This window comes from Myripristis murdjan, chromosome 24, assembly GCF_902150065.1.
Source record: "Myripristis murdjan chromosome 24, fMyrMur1.1, whole genome shotgun sequence".
In the NCBI taxonomy this organism is placed as follows: domain Eukaryota; kingdom Metazoa; phylum Chordata; class Actinopteri; order Holocentriformes; family Holocentridae; genus Myripristis; species Myripristis murdjan.
The window spans coordinates 21,163,356-21,185,632 of record NC_044003.1 but is presented as its reverse complement, the minus strand read 5'-3'; the positions used below and the strand labels follow the sequence as shown (position 1 = coordinate 21,185,632).

Genomic DNA, 22,277 nt, shown 5'->3' with positions numbered 1-22,277 from the left:
GAACCAAATAGTATGTATGAAAATAAACCTTCAGAGGAAATATGACATTTACTTGTTGTTTACTTGAGGCAACACATAAACTGCGATTTGGATGACTTGGCTAGATAAAGCAGAGGAAGTGTTATTTCTAAACTAAGGTTTTTTTTTGTTTGTTTTTTTTTTGTTTTTTTTTTTAGATAAAAACTCATATTTTTTAATTATTATTATTTTCACCTGAAGGAGCACAGTTTCTCACCGCCAGATGAACAATGTGATATCTTGCCAGGACAATCCGATTAGAACTGGATTTGCTGACAGAAACGCAATTAAAAGTTTAAAACGGATAGGGTATTTAAAAGGCGATAAGAGGCAGATCAGGTAGACTTCAAAGCCGGCCCAGTGAGCGGTGTTCATCTGAATGAATTATTACAAAGGGGGACTGAAAACCGTGCAGTGCACTGAGAGTGAAAGCCCCTCAGAAAAAAAATAAAAAAATAAAAAAATAAAAAACCGTTTTCTCCGGGGTGTAAAATGTGGAGCGGCACGCTTTGTAGTGCGGTAATCTTTGACCCGATGAAAAATCTAATTAACCCATGAATAAATTATCTAGCCATTTTAATTAATGTTTAAAGTGGCCTAGCTGGGAATTGGCGAGATGACCACCTTTTCTTTCATCATGTTTTAAGTTGGCTTTACTTTTGGTGAAAACATAACGTGGACTGGTTTGAACTGCAGTGGCTTTTGGCCTGCATGAGCTGAATGTATACAATGTATAATAGATAATACACCAATTATGCCTATACAGTGAATTCCACTTTCAGGTTTTAAAGTAATTTGGTTTGAGGGGCAATAGGCCTGTGCAAAACTAATTGCTCCTATTCATTTTGTTTTTTGTTTTTGTTTTTTTTTTTTTTCTCTCCAACTAGGCCGTGGGCAATTGTAACACGTCCACTTTACCTTTGACGAGCCTTTATCCGTATCCATTACAAACCCCGTTATCGCGTTCAACTTTTGCCGTCTCTTTATGCCTCTGTCCTTCATGCGGTCCTGTTATATGACCGTGCGTAAAGGTCCGTCCGGTAATGTTGCTGTTGGTGCGAGTCTGCTCCGATGGGCAGTTTGAGTGGACAGAACAACATATTTGCCTGCATGGGTCCCCGGTTGAGCGTCCGCAGCAGTGTCCGCACTTTTTAAGAAAAAAAAAATTCCTCGCAGCTCCTTGCCGCTTAAGCAGCCGAGCTCCGGTTCACTCAACACCGTCTGCAACGCATGAGGACCGAGGCGGCGAGAAGAGGATCGCAGCGCCCACTTCTCCCCTTCCACTCTCCCCAAACGGTGAGGACGCACTCGTCGAGGTCTCCGCCGCCTGATACGCCACGGACCATGACGGCCTGCGTCCGGTTTGTTGTTTAGTGAGGAGATCAAACTTGCCTTTAGTGTCTATGCAGCTCGGACCGGACTCCCTGGAGTTGTTTTCTTATTAGATGGATTCAGATGATATCGCTCCGTGTGTGCGCTCTGCTCACATCTCTCTCTCTCTCTCTCTCTCTCTCTCTCTCTCTCTCTCTCTCTCTCTCTCTCTCTCTCTCTCTCTGTCAGTCCCTCCTCCTCCTGCCCCTCTCAGAATAAAGAATGCATCTCCTCCAGCAGCTCCGATGGCTTTTAGCCACAGATCCTCCCCGCCTGCCCTCACACTGCAGAAAATAGTTTCTCTTTCAACACATTTTATTCCTGCCTGCTATTAAGTAAGCTCACCCTGCCCCGTTAGCCCGTACGTCTTAGATTTAATTGACAATTTAATCAGGAAATCTAAGAATTCGCCAGGAAGTCGCTGGAGGTCCATTTTCTTACCAAAAAAAAAGAAAAAAAAAGAAAAAAAAAAAAGAAAAAGTCCACACTTTGGGCTTTGGGCTACAGTATGACTCAGTAGTTGCCTTACAGTTCTTAATGGTGTTTATAGAGTTACTGTATAGCCTAATATTCTCAAAGGGACTTGCCAGTTTTGCCTTGATATTTGTACGGCATATTATTGCTGTATTTCTTTCTTTCATTAGAACTGGATAATAAGCCCAAGTTAACCGATATGCTAGGCTTATTATCTTTACTCTCCCCACTTTCATTTAGTGATTTGAGGCATTTAGACACACACTGACAGCTAAAGCAATTCCATCTGACTAGTTTGCTCCGCACCAAATAGTGATTCAGCATTGCACTATTACTGTACTTTGCCCACAGTCCTCTTCTTTAACACACACAGACACATAAATACACTCACACACAGTCAGTGGTCTCTGATGCTGAGCCATATTAGTCATGTACTTTTCCATCTAATGGTTTATAACTTAATCCAGAGTTTGAAAGGCACACAGGGTGAAGTCAGGACCCCACAGGTCACCAGGTGCATTTTTCCCTTTGATCTTTGGTTTTGGCTGCCAATTTGTATTAATTTTAACCCTTTCCTATTCGGTGGCCCACATCCACCGCATAACTTGGGAAAAGTTCTCTAGCAACTGCAAATAAATTACCGAGACTCCTATTCAAATGACAAATCTCATTTTGTCCAATCACGGAGGCCAGTGTGCTCTATTGAAGTCCTCTAATACATCAACTCGTCATGACTTGATTTGGTTGTTCTCTGTCTTTGCCTTTCATGTTTAATTTTGGCTGCCACATCTCAGAGACAGACGGCCTTGCAAGGCCCAGTCCACAATATTTAATTCCTTCATAAATCAGACTTCTGTACATGGCATGAATTATAGATTGAATGAATTCGGGAGGAAAAAAGCCTATTTTTATTTTCTGCTTGATGGACACGTTTCGCAGCACCATATCCCCTCCTGGTTGCTGTGGTTGCGGGAGACATTATGAAGCTTCTCTTTCAGGCAGGCAGATGGGGAAAAGCATATTTTTAATATCTGCAGGTTTCAATCTGACAGTTAAATGACTACAAGTAGTTCCTGAGTATGCTCATTTGTTTTGTTCAATTAAAGAGCTGAGTAACAGCAAGCTGTAAACAGTTCACAGATGCTAATTAAAATGTCCTAGAGTTCTAAAATTTAGTTGAATTTGAATTTAAGCTACTGCAAATGGGCTACCAGTGAAAAGGTGAAATCATGTGCTCGTAAGCTTTGCTGGAGTGCAGCACATGGTACTGACAATCAGACTGCTGATGGCTATATACAGTATGTAGAGATTGAGGCTATTGAATGTACAAATGCAGAGAAAGATTTCAGTCTCTTTAATCTAACACTAGAAACGCCCCTCCGCACACCCGTCTCTTTCTTGCACCAACAGCCTCCAACAGTTTTGGTGTGGTATATTTACACTGCACGCTCCTGTACCTTGATAAAGCTGCTGATACGCTGACCCAAGAGTACATCAAAGCCCACTCTGTCCATCTGCTCCCACTGGGACCACAAGCAGTTTTGAAGGAGGGTAGGGGAAAAAAAATCTATTCAGATATGCAGATATGTTTATTCCTTGGCCATATTTGCTCCGATCCCCAGAGACATCATTAGCTTATCACATTTCTCCCCTCATGCATTTGCATCTGGATGTTGAAAGGTACTTCAAAGGTGCCAGCAACATCAGCGTTTAAAAATCTGTTCTGCAATTATTGGCAAGATAACGCAACTAATAATATTGCAAATTGTGAATATAATGATATCATCTGGCCCCTTGCTGAGATTTCAGAGAGCCAGAAAGTAGCCCCAAAGACAAATATGCAGATTATGTTCAGAGTGGGTGATCAATGTGTTCATTAATTTCCACTGCAATGCAATTATGTTTACGCCTGTCGATTATCAATCTACATGCATCTGATGTCACAGCACAGCTCCCAGGAGAGAGCAGGACAATATCAGCGCTTCGACAACTACTCAGTCAAACACGTACAGTGTTTTGTACTGAAGAGGCGAACTGAGAAGCAACAAGGGAGACGGAGGATTGCACCAACAGCTAAGCCCCTCAAGATCAAAATCATAGATTCAATTTTGTCCCACATTCCCACTGGGCATTCTGCTTTTCACTGAATGCGAGCCTATCTTGATCAACCTAGACACCAAAAACTACAAAGCGCACACACAAACAAACAACACGCATCTCGGTGCTCATGTAATGAAAGGACGCGGTATATCTCCGAAATGATGAAATGCAGCCCTTTAATTAGAGCCGAGTGTGAGTGTAAACAACATTTTACCTCCCCACCTTCCTTCCTTGTTAAAGTTAAACAAAATCGACCGTCGACTGTCCTGTGTAAAAACCACACACACCACCACTAAATCTGAGTCTTTCCACTGTCATGTGGGGCGTTATATGTGGCGTTTAAATTGCTAAAGATTTACTTGTAAAGCTTAAACCTCCTTTTTATAAGCAGAATTAAAATCGTCGGCGAGGCTGTCGCAAAGCTGGCAGCGCTCAGTCGTGGTTGTGTTTATTTCATCAGCAGCAGCAAAGGCACTGCGTTCTCACATGAGCATGTGAATTATAGGGGGGAAAGTGAATGCAGGGCCCTGACTGAATGCTGCCCTGTGCTAATGCCAGGCTGTAAAAACACTGACTTGACAACAAGCACGGCCCTGTAGTTCTGCTGAGAGAGGGATGGGGGGAAAGAGGGAGAAGCAGGCTGAGCAAAATGGCAAGAGAGACACAGAGAGAGAGGGAGAGAGGGAGATAGAGGCAGACAGAGAGGGGGAAAGAGAGATGGAGACCCAAGAAAGGGGGTGCAGGATTTCAAATCTCCTCAATAGCAAACAGAGAAAGGAATGTGGATTACTGCTGTTTTTGACATGGGTGCCGTATTGTTATTATCATGACCAGTTTTAATACCATAGACTATTGGTTTAAGCACTTTTTTAAATCATTTATATGAATGGTGGCCATTTTTGGCAGAGTCATCACTGTCCTAAGATTCCTTTTTTTTAGGAAAAAAATTACTTTTAAAGGAAAAAATCAGGCATTCAACACATTGTTCAACAGGGCTGGGCCAAAATATGAAACTAATCCAAACATGCATACTGATTCTTAACACTCTGAGGTTTATCTTTTAATGGATTTTTGTTTGTTTTTTCAGTAGTTGAATGATTTCCTCCACATGCTATTTTATCTCGCCTCATGTCAGTGGAACTGTGAGCCTATGGAAGCTTAATTGACCAAATTGCATGTTTTGAACAAATGAATGAACATTAGTGGGAGCTCCGTCCGTGAAATTAGTGACATCAAGATTAAAGGTGTATGTCTTGATGTATTTTGGATTTGTAAACCATGAGGGTAAAAGAGAAAAGGACAAAAGAAAAGCTATATGCAAACGGCAAAAGTGGTATTATAACTGAAATATCCCTAACTGAATTGAATGGAATCGATTAGATTGAAATCAAATCAAATATAGTCCGTGTGAATCAAATCAGGAAATCCGTGCCAGCACCCAATGTTGAGTGTTGAATATCATCAGTCTGTCACGATCAATGTATTTATGCAATTATTTATGAAGAAATAGTCATTTACTATTCTGCCATACCCACTTTCACTTAATCTGTCTCATCTATTTCTGCTTTAGTGATTTCCTGTGTTTCCCAGACTGACTCACAATCCCAAGACGGGGCTTCTCAGTGCTTTAATCATCTTGAAGTGTTTTGCAGTGGATTTTCCCCTCAGAACTTCACAAAATCACCACATTTGCTCAAAACATAAGTCTAAACTGGTTCCCCTCTTTATTTTATGCAGGGTCCTGGATTTTGGCACGACAAAAGTAAGAATGACATTGGACCAATTTGTCAATTTGACAGAGGCACTGTTGTTTAGGAGCTGTGTGAGACCAAAACTTTGACATCAGAGATCACCCGACACAGAGAAGAGAGGGAGAGAAAGACAGTTGCCAGGAAGGAACGGGTCCTGGGGTCACGCAAAGGATGGGCCTGATCCCACCTCCTATCCCTGCAGCTTGTCTTCTGTTTGAAGTCACATCTGGGCTGAATTTCCCCTCCTGAGTTGAGCACAGAGGAAGTCTTAGCATGTGGATACTGGGTGGGTGGAAGGGACCTCTGGGCCACTCCTGCCTCCTGAGCTAAACTGTACAAATACTGTAGATCCTTGACTCACTTAACCCAGAGGCCAGACCTGCTATCCAAACCCTGATTCAGTCCCGTGAGAGTGGATCCATGATGACTACTGGCATGACACGGATATCATATCAGTGACTCATTTACAGATAGACCTGAGCAAAAGTCATTTTGGAACTGGAGTTATGCTTGACAACACGAGGTGAGCTTGATTTATCCTGCCACCTTAACAGCCTCAAAACGCGGCACATCCCTGACAGGGTATGTTAAAGTGCTCCTCATGTTTTTTTCAAGTATTCAACATGTATTCAGCGACTATTTTGTGCAGGTCTGAGTCAGTCTTCATTAGTTATATTTTGATCTGGGGAGCCGAGGCATCGTAGGCTTTGGTTCGAAACCTGCACTGAGATGACTGAACTCAGCCTGCACGGATCTGGCTCCATCCAGCTCTTAAGAAATCACCGCTTAATTTTATCAATATTTAATAGCTTAATTTTTTTTAGATGGAATGTCTCTGCTTTAGTGACAGCATGTGTTTATGTTTGGCTTACCTTCAAGCTGGCTAACTAAGCCCTGAAACTCCAAACTCCACAGTCGCCCGAACCCTTTCTTTCTGACAGCATTTGCATCCAGCTGATTAATTATTGCACAATTTCTAATTAGTGTTTTAGTGGGGAACGTCTCACATCAATTTACACTTGCATGACCTGAGTCACTTATTAATTATTACAGTTTAATTAGGTATAATTACAATATTTCATAAGGGCCTTAATTAGTTATTCCAATATTAAATTTATGGATGAAGAACACTTTGTGCAGACATGCAACTTTGCTTATTTCGCTAATATTGAACATCAAGAGCAGAACATTATTATTATCATCCACAGTTATTTCATGTGTCTAACTAGATTCAGTGTTTATATCTAAATACACGCACACACACTGACACGGGGTGCAGCTGAGGCATGGAGGTTTTCCTAATTATAGCTGGCTTTCACATTCAACATCACAATGTGCCTATCTCTTATTCCTCATGGAAAGCTTTAACTTTCTTAAGTCAGCTGGGGAGCTAAGAGACACTGAAGCCACATATGGCCAAAAGGATATGCTGGAGTAGTTTTGAAAGGGCTTTATCAACAATCTTCGCCTTCCCCTTGTCTTTCAAGTACAAAGCTCCCTGTAGAGAAATCTGCCAATACACAAGGGGCGAAGCAAGAATTTGTATAAATCCAGATTACATCAGAAGCCAGGTGAAACAGCTTACAAAACAGACAGCTAAAAACATGATTATGTTGTCAGACTCTGGTACGATGCAGCCTTTAATCCTCTGCCATATTGATGCAATTGCATGTCTTTTTCTAACAACTGTTGTATTTTTTTTCTTGTTACTTAATATAAATTTCTTTACCTTGGCTAATTCATCATTGTTGACATTTCTTTTTTTTTTTTTTCCTTTTACTGAATATTTAGATTAGTACCAATCAGCCCCAGTATTAAGCTTGGCAAGCTTTACTGTAACTTAATGCTCTACCATATTTAAGCTTGGCAAGTGTTCGTTTGTTCTTATTTTGGAATATTGCTCATGAGCTGAAATAAAACTCTTCACAACAACAACAACATGCCCTGAAGGTATACAGATGAGGCTGGCTTTCCCCCTCACGTATTGATAGGATACAACACAGTAGTTTATCTTTTCTTTATATTTCAATGAGTTTCTAAAAAAAAAAAAAAAAAAAAAAAAAACATAGGCTGAATTAAATTTTGCTAAACAGCATTTTCATCCCATATGGCTCACCGAAGCAGTAGCCCCCTTAAAACAATCTGTGGTTCCATCTGGTCACTGTGGTTTAGCCCCTCGCCAGTTTGTCCCCTTTTGCTTTCACTTACTGCCGCAGCATGCCGCCCCAGTTTGAAAATAGTCTCACAAAACAACCTTGGGGTGTCTCTAGGTGGATGCCTACATGAGAATTACCACTCCAGTCAGGGTGCTTCTGGGACGCCTGATGAATAAGAGTGCCTTGTTCCAGGTCCCTGTCCCTTTATTGGCCTAGTCCGCAGATCCCTTAAAGGGAGTGAACAAAGAAAGACTAAGAGGAGGAGAGCCAGTGAGGGAGAAAGAATGGGAGGAAAAAAAGGATAGTAAACCAGAAAGAGAGGAGGAGAAAGAGATGAGTTTGGTGTGAGCAATAATGTAAGGTGTATTGATTCGGAGGGATCTGTTTTCATTGCTCATCCCTCACACGGTAGTACTGCCCCGGCAGATCAGTCTTCCTCTCTCACTCAGGTGGCATGGGGCCCAACCCTGGCGCCTGCCACCCTGCCCAGATTAATTGAAGCATGCCGTTGTAAATGAATCACATATGGCTCCATATCTCTCCACTTTCCCTCTCCAGCAGACACAAGAATCACCTCCTTCTTTTGTTTTCTATTTTGGGAACGGCGGCTCTCACCCGTTCCTGGTCTCTCTGCCCTTTCCTTTTTTTGAGGAAATATAAAAAAGTGATCAACACAAAAGAAAGAGGAAGAAGAAATGAACAAAGCTGAAAGGTAGCCAAGGTCAGCTACACATCGGCTTGAGTTCACTGCAAAATTCATGACTTTCCCTTTTGGTTTTTCATTTTTCACCTTACAGATTCCACTCTTTTCTCTTAACTTAAGCAGATTAATTGTGCTGTCTTGAGAAAGGTAGAAATAAGCCAGCACACACCTGTCCCTGATGCCACCTAGCATTAAGATGAATACATCACAGCATTGGTCTTTATTAGTTATTTATGAGAGCTACTGCCCAGAATAACTGAAGGAAGTGGACGGAGGTGAGTGGTCATAAAATGGCTTCAAGAGGTTAATGGCGCTAATGCACACAAGGAAGTAATATAATATAGTGATAAATAATGATTGGCATCAGCAAGAATCTTCACCAGGATCCTTCATCAGGTGTTTATGGCAGCACATCACAGCTGTCATATCGCAGAAACAATAAAAAGGAGGAAGCACATGTTGCCTTTTTAAAAGTTGCCATTGAAAGAAGTTGCCGTCTTTAGCAAAGTTTGCACCATGTATCATTCATGGGCTTGATTTCTTCCCACTAGAATAGGTTTTTAGAGATTTTCAATGTAGGGGGCGTTTATATGAGCTAATATTCTGAACTGAATTAAGATGTCTGATCGGTTACAAGACCATGGCCTTTCACAAAGCCACAGTCCCCTGCTAGTTCGCTCTTATCGTCAGCCTGATCAGAGCGTATTCACTAACTTGGCAAAGCCCCTGATTGCATGGTTAGAAATTCATGTGGTAGATGTATTGGGTTTGATATGAATATTTTGCGGTTTGCCCATGGGGACAATTCCATTTGTAAGACCTCCCCTTTCTTTGTCTGAAGCACGGGTCAACCCCTTTGGATTTGTCACTTTACATTTACTCTAGGAGGTAGAGCTTTTAAACAATCGTAATAATGGGATGCATGCTTTGGTGATGACATTGCTGTGGATCCATTTCAAAGACATCTGGAAAATAAAAGTCCTGGTGGTTTTTTTTTTTATTATTATTATTTTAAAAGGCACATTTATGCTCTTCAAATCCTGTTTCTTAAATTTCCTCATAACATCTTGTGTAGAGGGGCATGTTAGTAAATCAATTCACGCAAATGTTCTATGCAATTGCACATCAAACAGTTTGAAGATGCAGATGTGGTACACTAAACCCTTGTCTATCATTGTGGTTGTGTTCATTGCTATTGCCCTGTCCGCCTTCACATCGCCTGATCTATCTGTAAAAACAGATGTGAACAGCACAGTCTTTCCTTTATGAGTTACTCACTCTAAATCCATATTGTACACACATCCTGTACGTTATTATGTGCAATAGCTCCACATTTGAATGTGGGCATCCTGTTTTTTATTATATGTAATCCTGATGTGTGTAATGCCTACACTAAATGCCATGTTTCTGCTCCCAGCATGCAGTGCCCACACACATTTGTCATGCTGAGCCACTTGTTGGACTCACTGTTGTGATTAATTGTGTGGTTCTGCACAGATTTACTGTGATAGTCGCTGCTGTCAGGAATCCGTGTGTGGACTGGCTGTGCAGCTTGCGCCATATCCACAGCAGTCTGCCACGGTTTAAAAAAATAGACAAGAGGCAAAGCACGCACATGGTGAAACAGTGGGTTATACAGGCTGGCCTCAGCTAGGTGCTTACTCCACACACTGCACCTCTTTGTTCTCAGGCTGACCTTCATCCAGACACTTTTATTTGACAACAAGGTGTGTCCAACAACTGCAGATTGCACTTGATGTCCCTATGCAGCCGCCAGGGGTGGTGATAATGACCGACATAAAACAGCCTTGGCTCCTTCTCCCCGGTGACTAAGAGGAGGGGAAAAAAAAAACAATAGGCAGCACAAGTGTAAAAAACACAGAAGGATGGCAAAAATCCCCCCTGCCTGTTATTTAAAACTGTTATGGCAACTAGAGCTAGCAGGTATTTCTCATGACTATCTGCTTTCCCTTGGGTATCAGGTATCTTTGGGGAGAGTCTCGAAATGCCTCAGAAAGGTAGTCGGAATGTGGAGACTGCACATGGAAGCATTTTAGAAAACTGCAGAGGAGGCGGTCGCTGGAGAGATGTAAGACGAAACATTGCTCAATGTCCTCTTCAATGTATCTCTTGGAAAGAGAGTGTTAACACATGTTCCATTCCCGGGCTATCTAGCCCTGTGTGTCTGGGCTTTAGGAATAGTAACTGCCGTGTCATAGTGGGGGTTGTGTAGAAATAAGCCCCCGGGACTTGAATGCTGGCTCAGGTCCAGTTGTACTGATAGGTTAACAAGAAGAACTTGTTCTTATCAATGGGCTGCTTTATGCTTTCTGTACACACATGCACGCACCCTTGCAAGCACGCACACGCACATCCACATACACACAAATGCAAACATCAACAGACTTTGATACCAGCAGATACACAGAGGGACACACTGAGCAGTTACACGCGTGCACATGCATGCAAAAGCTAACAATAACAGACTGAGAGATCGGTAGGCTCACAGACAAAACCACAGAACAGACACACACACGTGTGCAGAAATTAATAGAGACCAGTAGAGACACATGCACGTGCGCACACATACATGAAAATGCATAGATCAATAAATTCACAAACAGACACACACATGCACATAAATAAAACCATCAAAGAGAGACTCACAGACAGATGGGTAGACACACACACCTAAATGTAAACACTGATAGACTAAACACACACACACGTACACACACACACACACACACACACACAGCCTACAGGTGCCAGAGCAGTGCTGACATCAGGAAGGCCCCTCCTGCTCCCTAGTGTTCATCGCAGCACTTCAGTCACACTGCCAGATCGTCATTGTTATTATTCTTAGCAAAGAGGAAACCGAAGCTCACAACCAGGAAGAATTACACAAAGAGAGATCCAGCCAAGAGAGAGAAGTGGAAGAAAGGAGAGAGCAGGAGAAAAGGAGAGAGAGATGTGTGTGTGTGTGTGTGTGTGTGTTTATGTGTGCGTGGGTGCATACAGTGTACGTGACAGCAAGAGAAAGAAAGAAGAAAAAGATGTGTTTGTGTGCATGATGGCTCGAGAGGTAGAGAGTGAGACGCAAGGGAAAGGCAGATGAGAGACAGAGAGAGAGAAACGGAGAGACAGAGAAAGAGCCAACCCAGGAGAGAGGAAAAGAGGCTGAAAAGAAGGAGCCTGAGATCACTGATCGCAAGGGTTGATAGGTGAGAGAGGGAAGAGAGGCGAGAGAGCAGAGCGCTGTCACCGTCTTGGCTGCCGTTCTTGCCCGGGACAGTGAAGCAGAGCAAACACATCGCAGTGCCCAGTCATCCCCAGCCCCGCTAATCTCTCAACAAGGCCCACCTAAATGAAAAGGCTTTTTGACAGTGTTTAATTACAAACAGGCAGCGGTGTTAGGTAAGTCTCTCTCCTTCTCCATCTGTCTCTGCCCCCCGCACCTCACTCGAGCCCACTCATACTTCCTCTTCCACCACAATTAGAGTCCTTCAGTCATGTCAGCTAAAGCCTTGTTTTTCTACCTCAGACTGACACACACACACACACACACACACACACACACACACACACACATACGTACAACGCACATGCCCAAAACACAGCTTGCATTCCCAAGTAGAACAAAGGCCATTTGCTGCATTAGTCATACTCTGTGTCATATAACTACACAATAGGAGTGTGTGCAGGTTAGGTGTTAAAGGATAACACCGCTGTAATTTTACTTTTTTTTTTTTTTTTTTTCTGTCACCATTAATGCCCATGAAAAGTCTAAACCCACCAGTGTTGTCACTGCAATTATGGACTTGTACTTTTTTTTTTTTTTTTTTTTTTTGTTCTACTACCGCTTTGTCTTACCCCCTGGAAGTCATAGGCTGGCATTATTTTTTAAAACTACATTAAAAACAGCATGCAGAGACATACTGCTGCCTCAGTTAATATAATCCATCATTTCAGGCAACACGTGGAGTTGGCATTTCCTAACAGAACTACATTAATACAGAACTAAACTACGTAGCCTAATTATTGAGTTTAATGAGGACTATTTTCACTTTTTCCATTACTGCACACTGTTACCTCTGGTGACAGCAAACAGGCGAAATGCAGATGAAGGCTGTTTCAGAGGCAAAAGCACACAGCGATGATTTTGTTTCAGATGTTCGCTTCTTGAAAAACAGAATGCATGTATTGATGGGGTCAAACTGTTTGGAGCAGAGGCAGCTTTTCAGTCTGATCAACCATCAGTCTATCATTAGCTGACTCATCCAATCAGACATACAAACAGTTTGACGTGGTGAGCGCTGATGATAAACACACAACCGAGACGGTGATGGTGAAAGTGAGCAAGCATGTCGCTGGTCGGTTGGCATGGTGATACGTGACTCTTGATGGGGTTTTTTTGTTTGTTTGTTTGTTTTGTGGGGGTAAAGTTGACATAGCAGCATCAATAGTAAAACTTGATGGGTAGTCAAAGATGTTTCTGTTTTTTAATTAGGTGCACTATCATTTCTCACTGCGGCCATCGCCTAAACTGCGCTCATTTAGTTCCTCAAAGAACGTTCATCACCCGGGCATTTGGTGGCTTCCAGTGACACTGGGTTTGGAGTGTGCCCAGACAGATTTGCAAGTGAAACAGGAAATCATAGGCTCCCACTGTTTTCAAAACTACATTAAAAACTGAAACATACTGCTGCACTGACTAACATAATCCATCATTTTATGCAACACAAATAGTATTTCCTAGCACAACTTTATCAGACGGCTAATTATTTAGTTTAATGGGGACTATTTTCTTTTCTTTTCCATTATTGTACACTGGTACTTCTGGTGATAATGAAGATAAAGGCTGTTTGAGAGACAAATACACATACTAATATCCTCACATTTATCACTGGCAGAGTGGAGCTACTTTTGATCGATTGCAAAAACAGTGAATGTCGCCTACAAAGTTTTCAGGAAAAAAAAAATGCAATGCATGAAGGATCACAATTGCCAGTGCAGCAGTATGTCTCTGAGCTATTGATTTTGTAAAGGTGGTAGATGTTTTGCTGGTAGCGACTCCCACCATTTGACCACTGTTACTGTTTGTTTGCATAATTTCCGGCTGCAGAGTTGATTTTGAAAGAGGCTGTCTGCCTTTGTGAAGTTTCTCACAAAATCCAATTTTTGAAAATGGACTATTTTGCTCGGCACCCAACGTAGCCATCTGCAAATATGATCTTGATAGCAAACTTTAAGTTACACATATTAGTAGGTTAAAATTCAGTGTCTGTACTTGGACTATGGGCTTAGCTCTTGTAACAGCAGATTCACTCTCACAATATATTCATTTAGGCCATCACAGACGCTATCAAACACAACCAAGGTTCACCAGCACAGAGACTGTTGTCTGTGTCTAGACATTGTTCAAGTCATGGATGGATTATGTCCAGATGAACTTTGCAGGATGTCCCAGATGTCTATCCAAGCACAGTTCAACAATCGCTGAAACTCATTCTGGAAGACTACAGCTTCCACGCTGTTTTTGTCGTCTCAATAGCTTCGTCCAATCAGGCAACCGTGTCTTCAAGCACGCCTTGACCCAAAGTCCACAAAAGCAGAGTCTGTTGTCCATGGATTTTTTCAGCTGTAGGCTAACATTACCCATAAGGCGCCACGCTGAGCACACAGGGGGCACCTTAAACTATGTTAATTTACAGAATCTAGTCAACTGTTTAGAAGTTAGCAAATGATTCACAGCTGCCTCCAGCTAACCTAACATAAGCTACCAAGACGAAGACGAAGACAAAGTATAGCTTCCCCCAATCCCTCAGAACAACAACTGAGTTCAATTTGATTATTTTAAACTGGAAAGTGACACGTTTTATGTAACACTGGAAAAACAGTGACCCCGTGATGGGAGCTGACACCAGCCAAATATCCACTTCCTCTGGAAAACAACGGGAGTGTATGACTTCCAGAGGCCAGGCAAATGTGCACCAGGACAGACAGTCGCAGCATCTGACTGGAGCAAATTAACCGGAATTAACGGGTGTCGACTATTCTTTGGCAGTAATAGTGATATGACTGAACTAAAATGACGCCAGGGTTATCCTTTAATATATCCTTCTCAGCAGAGAGTATTTATTTATTTTATTTTTTTTTTATTGCTATCTAGAGGTGAATTAGAGCACTTTCTCATTTCAAAGCATCATCCCCTGACTGGCTGCCTTGAGTGAATTTCAATGTAAAATTGGCTTTAGAGATATAAAAATGTTATATTTATATTTTCATTCATTTGAAGGATATTTAAAAACCAAAAACATTTCTTGAGGGGCTTGCAAGAAATAAAGTAAGGCAGTTGGTCTCAAGTAACAATGTTTTATGTGGTGTATGGGATATATTGTATATGTGAAAAAAATGTATCTCTGTGTGAAGTTTATGGGAAAATGTATTCCATATAGCCTAAATCTGAGCATCTACACGTTAACATATTAATCATACTTCAAGTAGAAGGAAAAAACAGTTCTGCAGCTGCTCTGCTATTGTAATTTATTCCAAACTTGGAAGAAAAAAAAAAAAAAAAAAAAAAAAAAACTTCACCCCATCCTGTGTACTTTGACACCACATCTTTCTGAAACTTTATTCCAAAACACCATTCCAACTACATGGCAATCCAGATATACAGTGCTGAGTGCAAAAACCTCCAAACAAAACAAAACAAAACAAACAAACAAAAAAAAAAATAAATAAAAATATAAAAATACACCCTTTGTGATGCAGGGTTAAGTGCATTTCCAGAAGGTTTTATTTATTTATTATTTCCCTACATAGTCATTCAAGGCTTTTATAAAGGCGCTTGTCACTCCCCTAATGCTTGCAGTGCTTATGGGAAAAAGGCCCAAAACTTCATTCTCCCTAGAAAGAGTTTACTGATCTCTACAGCAGAGTCAATAAATAGGAACACATAACTTTTAGCCGCTCGGCCCACAGACTGCCCCTCCTCTTAACACGATCCAATTCCAGCCCAGCGGAGGTGATCCGTTGTCGGGGCTTGTTCAGATGGAGGCCATTGGGCCGTTTACACAGCGGAGTGAGAATGAGGGATTTCTAATGACTCGGCACTCTGATAGTCTTCCAACGGGGGCCCAAGGCCTCTGGCCAAGGACCTTCCAAGTCGACACAACTACTCATCAACCAGCCCTATAATTCTAGACCAGGCAGAGGGGGGCGGGGGGCTGGGAGTCCAGGAAGCCCATCCAAGCCATCCGAGTGTTAGCAGATGTAGGAGTTCAAGCTGGTCTTGTTTTTTAAATTTATTTATTTTCTCCATTCCCTCCCCTCATGTCTCTTCAAAATCATGTATCACGCTCACAGTCAGACACTGCTAACCCTTTTATGACTGTTATCACTGCTGTTGTCCTGAGATGAGAAGACGAAGAGGGTGGATGGTTGTCATTTATGTTAATGGAGGGAACATGCTGCTTTAAAAAAAAAAAAAAAAACAGTGGATGTGCTGGAGAGAGAGCAAGGGGAGGGAAGGGGGTCCCATGTCAATCTACCAGGTTTAGGCTTGCTCGTGTAAATGTAATGCATGAGTAATGAGTGTTAAAATGCACTGTGTCAAAAATATTAATGATCTCCCATAATTGGGTAATTAGTGGTATATTTGTCCTCCGGTATTAAATAACCTTAACATTGTTTTTCCAAAAAAGTAAAGCGGGATGAATGTCATAATCCTTTCTACTTTCTCTTCCCACAATCAGAGGCTGTCAGGTTCGCTCACAGACTTTTCAGACAGCATGAAGTTTTTCTTGCAATCCATCTCTCTTTAGCAGAATAAAGCTGGATTGGATGATTGCTTTCTCACTATGTTCATGTTTCTCACTGTTTTGCATCTCTAATGATATAAGGAGGGGAATACTGTAGTTACAGTTCATATTCTTAATTCTTAAAAGAAAATAACTGTGATTGCTTTCTTTTGTATTTTTTTTATATGGTAATTTCCTTCATTTTGCTTCACTGTAACTTAATCCACAGGCAGTTGAATGCAATATAAAACCATCTGTCAAGATTTTGGAACCGGGTCCTTTTCGATGAAAGGTTACCTTCTGGTAATGTCAGGTTAACAGAGCTGGCTTTTCCCCTGCAGAAAATGAATGCCACTCAGGTCTGAAATGATGTATTGTGGCTTTGTATTGACAAGGATGTCTGTCAGCGACGTGTTTAATCGACCTTTAAAGTGGTCAACCGCAAGATTTTTTTTTTTTAAATTATCATTTTATTTTGCACTGCACTTCTCAGAGATCACCTGTCAATCAAACACTGTGTCCAATACTGTGATGAATTAATCTTTGGATTTAATGTGCAGTTTATTTTATATATGGTGTTCTTTGTGTCTGGCAGCTGCTGACAAACAGTAACTACCAGTTATTTTTCCACTTTTATTCAAAACAAACAGACCACTTCATGTGTGGTCGATTTTTTTTTCCTTCAGGAAAAGATTAACACTTTCTGTTGCCAGGTGTTTAGAGTAACAAATGCTCAAAAATCTCTAACAACCTCCGTATAATGTAAATCACTATTAAATCGCTGGTATGTATGTAACATGTATTTATATGAAAATGGCACAAATGATCACATTACTTTTCATGAATTTATGTTGTGTTTATTTCAACTCATAATTTATAACTTGCATTTTTCTCCATGGGGAATAATAAACGTGTATTCAGCAATATTTGCTCAAGTAGTAGATGACACTCATATTAAATTATTGGGTTAATTATTGGGTGTTTTTATGTACAGTGTAAATCTAAGCATGCGCTTATGTATGTGAACCCCAGGGAGAGTAGACACAGTAACAACAAATGGGGATCCACATAAAGAATAAATAACAGACAATAAATTTTTAGTGCACACTGCAAAAATAAGACATTTCATATTCTGTGCTAAAAAAAAAATAAAATAAAATGTGTTTTTCTTTAAAAGAGTGAGGGGATCTGGCTGTGGGATGAGGTAATGTTTGAGTTGACTTTTTCCTGATGCATTTAAGGATTTCAAGAAAATTCTGGCAACAAGTTCTTAAGCATTGGAAACAAGTGAGACCTTCTCATTCTACAAGCAGATTTTTTATTTATTTATTTATTTATTTTTACTTATTTAAGGAAACACAAGACTTTAAGGCTGCATATGGGGCTAAATGACTTGTTAGCATGGAGATTTTTAGTAAGTACGTAAGTAAAGCTTTATTTATATAGCACCCTTTATAACACACAGTTACGGGACGCCCCGGTGGCTCACCATGTGGTGCACGTATCACATACAACTGAGGCTAACTTGGCTGCAGCAGCCCGGGTTTGATGGTGCCCCAGGCCTTTCTCTGTCATCCCTGCATGCATGTCTTTCGTGTCTCTCTCCACTGTGCCTGTCTAATGAAGCAGAAATGGCCAAAAATAACATTACAGAAAACAAAGCGCAATGAGAAACAGGCCAAACTAAAACAAAACAGTTAAAAACAGAAACACTTAAAAGCATATGTCTGGGATGAATTTCTACCTTTTTTTGTAATCGCCTTTGTAAACAGTAAAATGTGGTTTGGGAGAAGCTGGAGCTCTGAGATGAGACCCGAATTTCCAAGGTGAATGACCATTCAATTTGTTTTTTTCACAAGTTGGGGCCTCTTTTTAAGGAGTTGAAATAATTGCAATATAAATTGAAAAGATGTTATTCAGTATTGGCCTACATATCTAATGGTCTAAGTGGATCTGAAGCAGCAGAGAGAGAGAAAAAAAAACAATTATCATCATCTTTTTTCCTTTAACCTGCATAGATTCTGAGACTGGTTACATTCCCAGGCTTATTACTGTAGCCAGAAAGAACTAGTGGTGAAGTGCCACCGCAAGGCCATGAACCTCATCTGTGTGTCCCTGAATGAGGTTTAGGTATTAGAAGAAGGGAGAGGGAAGAGCACTTGACCCCTATTGTCCCTATGTTCAGTCATATTTCCCTGTCAGGGTAATGGGACCACACTGCCTCCTCTTCCTTTGCCAGATCAGTGTCAAATACAAAGCACAGACATACTAAGACCGCACAGGCAGAAGCACACAAACACACACACACACACACACACACACACACACACACACACACACACACACACACACACAGAGAGAGAGAGAGAGAGAGAGAGAGAGAGAGAGAGAGAGACATGCGTACACATGTGCAACACTGGGTTCATCACCTCCATCAAGAATGACATGTCTCATCTTTTCAGGAAGGGAGTTAGACATGTGCACACACAGTCACACACAGACACATACACACACTCACATCTTGACTTCTGCTTTTCATGCGGGCATACCAGGATGTACATGTTTCAGCAGCATTCTTCCTCTGACACTTTGCCTCCCCTGACATTTAACCACACCAAAACAAATTCCACTCATGAGTGCATTTTCAACACAGTGATACAAAAACAAATGTGTAAACTGATAGCCACAGTAATTATACAGCAAGAAAAGCTCCCGAAAAGATATCTTTGGATGATAAGAGCAAGAGAGTCACACTTCCTTACTGACTGGCTGTGTGATATTTGTGCCTACAAATGAGGCCGCCTTGTTGCAAATAATGATGTGGCTTTACACAATGTGCTGGCTAATTTAAAAAGGGACAATTATGAGCCAGCAGGAATCCAGTGGTTTTATTTTCTCGGCTGATCTGTTTGAAAGAGGGCTCGCTAAAGCCTGGTTACTTTTACACGTCTGGGTCCTTTTTAAAAGAACAGTCCCTGTTGGATAATTTCTGCCCTGTGTTAGCAATACTCTTTAACTTGGTTTTCACCAGCTCCCTATTTTCTTCTCTCTCTCCTTTTCTCTCTCTCCGTCGCTCGCCGTGTCTTGCTACAGCATGTGGGAGACAGAGACACAGCATGTTTCGGAATGGAAAATTGATTATAAATAGACGATGTGAGGGATCCACGGTAATGACGATGGAGAATGGTCTGTCCCACAGCACAATGTCACCGCAAGCTATCAGCTGCACTAGTGCCGCGCTTTGATGCTGCTCAGTGCATATTCTTATGCTTTGACGCTGGTAAGTCTATATGCCTCCAGAGAGCTCGCCTGGGGGTCAGCTAATGGGACCACTGCCATCCTCCTCTTTGCTTTGGAAAATCAGCAACAGCAAATTTTCTCTCTCTCTCTCTCTCTCTTTGCTAAGGACTTGGTTACAATAAGTACGGCTCTCAGAAATCCAGATGGGGACAAGCCGGAGCTCTGGCCATGTAAGAGAGACTGAGCGAATGAGTGTAAGTAACCAGCCTGCGCATACCGAGCCAACACAAACTGACTCACACCTTGGAATCTTTCAATTTGCCTGTAATAAATTGCAGTAGGAAGCAATTGCATTTGGTGATGTGCTGAGGGGGTTGAAATTGAACCCTGCTCATGTGGGGACACTGGCATGCACTCAAAGAGAATGGTGAGGGCTTTTTTTTTTTCTTGTCCTGGAAGTCCATCATTGTGTAAGTTTGCCTCTGACTAGATTTAGAAATGTACACCATGCACAATCACTGAACTGCAGATATACAGCGTGGCACTGCAAAAAATCCTCCAGCTTAACAGGTTATTTGGTTTCATATTCAGCGTTACGGGAATACTTTGATAATTTCAACCAGCTTTGTGTCGTTACAGTATCAGTAGTGTATGCAAATGAGCGTCATCCAGCTGACTTTTAACGGCTCTAGCGAACTACAGATCGTACTTCTGCACTTTTTGTCAGCGGGGCAAAACGAACATCTGAAGTGCAATAGCAACTGTGTTTTGTTACTAGCACTGCAGTGTTACAGTGTGAAAACGGACAGTAAATATTTTTTTATGGGGCCCATTCAAGACAAACTTAGCACATAGCGTGCCCCAGTTTTTTACCCGGCGCTGCTATCTGTGCAGTGCATTCTGGGTGTTCTAGGTTCTCTACCGTTTGAGCCACAGGGAATACCTCAGCCCTTTTCTCTGTTGTCTCTAGTTGTGGAGCACCAATAAAAAATATTTGCACTTTTCTACTGTGCAGGCAGCCCAGTTTTATGAAAAGAGCATCTTTCCAGTGGTGAATTATTCCTTTAAGGATCAGTGGGATAAGATAATCCCACTTGTTACCAGTGCTAAATAACTTGTTTCCAGAATTTTATTGAATCAAGAGTCATTTTCATTATACGAGTGAGCTGATCTGCCTTGTTCTGCCATGTTTTATATTTGCTCACAGAAAAATTCCCAAAACAAGTGAAAATGCATTGGAAACAAATGGGATTATGTCATCCCACGAGAAGATTTTTTTCCACATAAGAAAAACAAGATTTTAAGACTCAATATGAGAATAATAGAGTTGTTAAGATGGATTTTTTTTTCATTGTACAAACACAGGCGCACACACACACACACACACACACACACAGCCTACAGGTGCTAGAGTAGCGCTGACATCAGGAGGGCCCCCCCTCCTCTGTTCCCCAGTGCACAGGTTTGGCCAGTAGTGTCATTTGCGAATAGTTCTTGACAGTCCATAGTTCATTTCTCACAAACATCCTCGGGGCCTCTGAAATTCTTAGCCAGGCTGAGCACACAAAGCAGCAGACGTGCCTCCACATGACATGTCAAGTCACTACCTCAGCTCGCACATCTCCTCACAATCCCAAAAAAAGCAAGCGGCAGTGTCAGTATCTATTGGAGCAATTACAGGTGATACTGCAGCTCCGAGGGAGAGATACACAGTATGGAAGAAGAGCTACCACACAGCACAGCCATAGAAAGTCTTTATGCTGTTACAGATATATCTCTCCACCGGCCGGGTGACCTCGGTCAGTCGATATAGTAATACAGTCCTGATGTTCCACCACTTGGTTGGTTTTGCGCTCTGGCCTATCTACTTTTCTGCTGCATTAGTGCCCAGCTGAGAGTCGGTCATCTCTGTTTGCTCTAACTGCAGGTGGCATTGGTGACATGCATTAGTCCCCCTCTAACCCCATAACGCTGGAATAAATGCGAGCTCCCCGGTGCGTTCCGCCCAGACGTAACTGGATAAAGGCTGTCGGAGGGCCTTGTCTGAGCCACAAGTGGAAACACAGGCAGAATCTAATAAGAGTCCAACCCGCAGCGATGCAGACTGTATCAAAACAAGGGCTCTGAATATGGAGTTCTTGGTAGGTAATTTGGTCTCAACTGGGCCTAAACTCGTGTTATTCTGTTACATTACCCTCTGTTCCCTCACACTCCCTCGTCCTTGCTCAGTTTCTCCTTGGTTCATTGCTTTTACAAGTAAAAAAAAAAAAAAAAAATGACATTTGCTGGTCTTACAAATCACATTCTCTTTCACTGATTCAAAGTACATATGGTTTGAGATTACTGATATTGCCAGTGACATCTTGTTTTTCAGAAGCTGGTCCAATAAAGCTTTTTTTTCTCTTCCTTTTTTTCAACTTTATTGTGTGATCAAAAAAAAAAAAAAAAAATCACGGTGAAATAGAAAGCACCAAAAAAGGATTGTTTGTATAGAATGAGGCAGAGAAAGAGAATGAGAGATCGGCCCGAGCCTCATTTGCGCGGTCAGCATGCGGGTATCAGATAACGGCGTGCGTGTTTTATTGGGTGACGGACAAATAAAGAATAGCAGAACAACGTGTGGGAAGACAGACACCGGTCTAAAAGCCTCCATTCATCC

General features: G+C 41.6%; 1 protein-coding gene across 2 annotated transcripts in view; it reads right to left on the bottom strand.

Moving 5' to 3' along the window:
* The window catches only part of flrt2 (fibronectin leucine rich transmembrane protein 2), a 33,249-nt gene that overhangs the window by 4,176 nt on the left and 6,796 nt on the right, over positions 1 to 22,277 (bottom strand). Inside the window, exon 1 of one of the 2 annotated variants that reach the window (XM_030047403.1) lies at positions 937 to 1,478. The exons of the other annotated variant lie outside the window; for it this stretch is intronic. The gene's annotated coding sequence lies outside the window, so the exon portion shown is untranslated. Of the gene's footprint in view, positions 1 to 936; positions 1,479 to 22,277 lie in introns of those variants that run through there. 2 annotated transcript variants of the gene reach the window in all.